At 47.3% G+C, this 4,261-nt stretch overlaps 1 pseudogene; it reads left to right on the top strand.

The window, feature by feature from the left end:
• Window positions 1-764: 764 nt before the first annotated feature.
• LOC102864130 lies at window positions 765-1,866 on the top strand (annotated as a pseudogene).
• Window positions 1,867-4,261: the final 2,395 nt, after the last annotated feature.

The raw sequence follows: 4,261 nt of genomic DNA, 5'->3' as shown, positions 1-4,261 counted from the left end.
AAGAAAAATAGAGCCAGCAGTCTTGAATTAAGGATCCCAGATAAGAGGGAGGTTCATGAACCCATAAAGATAGCTATATATGTGGATGGATAGATGAATATAAAGAAAGTTGTAGGATAAATAGTTAGATGGTTGCCATTAACTTTGACTCTGACTCATGGCAACCTTACATACAACAAAATAAAATGTTGCCCTCTCCTACATCATCTTCATGACTGCTGATTGGTTGATGCAATCATTGAGGCTAACGTGCTAGTCCAATTTACTGGGAGTCTGCTTCACCTTCTTTGACCTTCCCCTTTACAAAGCTTGATGTCCTCCTCTAGTGACTAATTCCTCCTGGTGACATGTTTTAAGTGAAAGAATTAGACAGTGTTCTCTGATGATCCCTAAAGTTTTTCCATTGGCTATCAGAACAAAGGAACGCCGCATGGTTTACAATCAGGAAAGATGTGTGTCAGATTGAATGCTTGCTTCATACCTATTCAATCTGTATGCTGAGAAAAATAATCTTAGAATCTGGATAATATAAAGAAGAATGAGTATCGAAGGAAGATTTATCAACAACATTATTCACTCACATAAGAAAATCAAAGAGCATCTTTCAATGTGGATTTTACCTCAGTGGAAAGAAAACACAAATCCTCAACACTGGACCAATGGGCAGCCTGATGATATATGGAGATAAGATCAAAATTGTCGGCAGCCCACCACCACTTGCCGCCTCCGATTGCGCCCCCTCCTCCATGAGCGCCCAGGAAATCACCACCGAGAACACCATGCCCTACCCATACCCAGCGCTGACCCCGGAGCAGAAGGAGCTCTCTGACATCGCCCATCGCATTGTTGCTCCGGGCAAGGGCATCCTGGGCCGCAGATGAGTCCGCCGGAAGCATTGTCAAGCACCTGCAGTCCATTGGAACCGAGAACAGAGGAGAACCGCCGCTTCTACCGCCAGCTCCTGCTGACCGCCGATGACCACGTGAACCCCTGCATCGGGGGTGTCATCCTCTTCCATGAGACCCTCTACCAGAAGGCGGATGATGGGCGTCCCTTCCCCCAAGTCATCAAATCTAAGGGTTGTGTTGTGGGCATCAAGGTAGACAAGGGCGTGGTACCCCTGGCAGGGACTAATGGCGAGACCACCACCCAAGGGCTGGACGGGCTGTCCGGGCGCTGTGCCCAGTACAAGAAGGACGGAGCTGACTTTGCCAAGTGGCGTTGTGTGGTGAAGATTGGAGAGCACACCCCCTCAGCTCTTGCCATCATGGAAAATGCCAGCGTGCTGGCCGATTATGCCAGCATCTGCCAGCAGAATGGGATTGTGCCCATTGTGGAGCCTGAGAGCCTCCCTGATGGTGACCATGACCTGAAGCGGTGTCAGTATGTAACTGAGAAGGTGCTGGCTGCTGTCTTCAAGGCTCTGAGTGACCACCACATCTATTTGGAAGGCACTTTGCTGAAGCCTAACATGGTAACGCCTGGCCACGCCTGCACACAGTTTTCTCATGAGGAGATTGCCGTGGCAACTGTTACAGCACTGCGCTGCACGGTGCCCCCGCTGTTACTGGGATCACCTTCCTGTCTGGAGGCCAGAGTGAGGAGGAGGCATCCATCAACCTCAATGCCATCAACAAGTGCCCCCTGCTGAAGCCATGAGCCCTGACCTTCTCCTATGGCCGAGCCCTGCAGGCCTCTGCATTGAAGGCCTGGGGTGGGAAGAAGGAGAATCTGAAGGCAGCCCAGGAGGAGTATATCAAGCGAGTCTTGGCCAACAGCCTCGTCTGCCAAGGAAAGTACACCCCAAGCAGTCAGGCCCGGGCCGCAGCCAGCGAGTCCCTCTTCATCTCTGACCATGCCTACTAGGTGGAGGTGTTCTAAGGCTACCCCCCTCGACACTCCAGACCCCAGCACCCTCTTAGACTTAACACTTGAGAAGAAGGGCCTCATCTGGGGCTTCAGGCTGCTCCTTCCCATCACTCTTGCTGCCTTTGTGATATTGGTGTGTGGTGGCGTCTCTGTTTGCTAACTCCATCACCTTTTCCAACCCACTGCCAATAAACAACTATTTAAGGGGGGGGGGGGAGATCAAAATTGTCAATGATTCCATTTTACTTTGATCCACAATCAGTACATTGGTAACAGCAGTCAAGAAACTCTGTTGTCAAAGACCTCTTCAGAGTTGTAAAGAGCAACAACGTCAGTTTAAAGATTAAGATGGGCTTGACCCAAACCATGGTATTTTCAATTGCTTCATATGCATGTGAAAGTTGGAAATGAATAAGAAAGATCAAAGAAAAATCAATGTCTTTGAATTGTGGTGTAGGCAGAGAGTACCGACTACTCCACTGCTATAGCAGATGCTGCCAGTGCCCATCCACCTCCACTCACTCATTATTCCCCCTACTCACTCTTTTGATCTTCAGCACCTGCTCCTTTTGCCTGAAGGTTTTCTGTGGCCCCTGAAGCCCATAGATCTAAGGACCAGGGAATTAATAGACCCCCTAGAAGCAGACACCATTGGTTCCAGCAGCTAGGAGACCAGGTGATAAATTGCACTGGGAAAGTGTGCAGTAAGGGACCTTTCCAAATTACCGAGGAGCAATGATATCAGTTTGAGGACTCAAGTATGCCTAAAACTAACATGCAATTCAGGTTGTGGCCTTTTCAATTACCTGCTATGCATCAGAGGGCTGGACAATGAATAAGGATGACAGAATAAGAATGAGCTGTGGTGTTAGAGAGGAGTACTGAATATCTTTGCAACCACTTGTTATGCATCAGAGAGTTGGACAATGACTAGGGAGGATAGAAGGAGAATTGATGCCTTTGAGCTGTGATGCTGGAGAAGAGTGTTGAATATACCATGGACTGCCAAGAAAACAAACAGATTCATCCTGGAGAGGGTTAAACCAAGCTACTCCTCGGAGGCAAGGATTCTGGGGCTTCGTCTGACGTACTTTGGGCATGTTGCAAGGAGGGACAGGTCCTTGGAGAGGGGCATCATGCCTGGGAGGGTGGAGGGACGGTGCAAGAGGGGAAGACCCTCTGTGAGATGGATTGATTCAATGACTGGGGTAATCGGGATGGGTGTGTCAGAGGCAGTGCGATTGGCACAGGATAGAGCAGGGTTTAGGGCTCTTGTACATAGGGTCGCTATGAGTCACAAACGACTCAACGGCACATAACAACAAAAACTGAATATCCCATGGACTGCCAAAAGATCAAATCTTGGGGAAAGGACAGGCAGAGTGCTTCTTAGAGGCAAAGATGATAAAGCTTCATCTCGCATACTTTGGACATGTTAAGAAAGGCTATTTGAGGGTTGCAGAGTGGAGTATACTCAGGGTGAAGGTGGGAGGGTGTGGGGGGATTGTATACCAATGAAGGAGTTTTTCTTTTGCTTTTAAAGAAGAGTGAACCGGGGGTGGGGGTAGGGTGGGCGGGGAGAAAAAGGCAACAATGAATGAATGGAAATCCACAATCTCTGTAAATGTTCATAGAAATTAATAATAATAAAGGAGAAATTGAAAAAGCAAATTTTAAAAAAAAAGAAAGGCTATTTTTGGAGAGGAACATCATACTTAGAAATGTTGATGAAAAGAGAGAAAGATCCTCAACCAGTTACAGCAATGAAGGCACAAGAAAGGACAGAGTTCAAGTCTGTTGTTCATCGCGTTGCTATGGGTAATACTTGACACATCTAACAACAACTAACAGAAGCAGACAACCAGTGGTTGATGGGAGTTGGAAACTCCATCCATAACCACCTCCATTATAATGTCATGCCCTGTGCTCTACAGAGCCAAAGTTATGGTCATTCTAACGCCACAGGTAGCTGAAGGTGCCCAGGTTTCTGAGCAAGGAGAGAGGCAGAGTGAGCCTTGAGCATGCTGGGAGGAGAGCTCTAGCAAAGCTAGCTGTCAAACCAAGACAGAACAGCCTGTCTGCACCTGCAGAACAGCACCTTACCCTGCCCTGCCCTTCTGCCTCCTGGCAGATCGTGAATCCTCTGAGCAAATAAATCCCAGAAGACATAATCCCCCAAGCGTGGCTGAGGAGAAGGAGAGGTGTGAGTGTTGTTTTAACCACAACTAGGTCAAACCTTGTAAGGCAGTGTTGTTTTAACACAATACCAGGCTCAATTACAAATTGCTTTTGAAGTGAAGTGATCAAGATCCTAACAAAACAACCAAAGAAAAGCTTTTTTCTTTGTAAATGTTCCTTAAAATTGATAAAATTTTTTAAAAAAAGCTTTTTT

This window comes from Elephantulus edwardii, unplaced genomic scaffold, assembly GCF_000299155.1.
Source record: "Elephantulus edwardii isolate Elephantulus edwardi_28Jun2011 unplaced genomic scaffold, EleEdw1.0 scaffold00028, whole genome shotgun sequence".
Lineage (NCBI taxonomy): Eukaryota > Metazoa > Chordata > Mammalia > Macroscelidea > Macroscelididae > Elephantulus > Elephantulus edwardii.
Note: the sequence above shows the minus strand (reverse complement) of the source record. Positions and strands in the feature narration are given on the sequence as shown.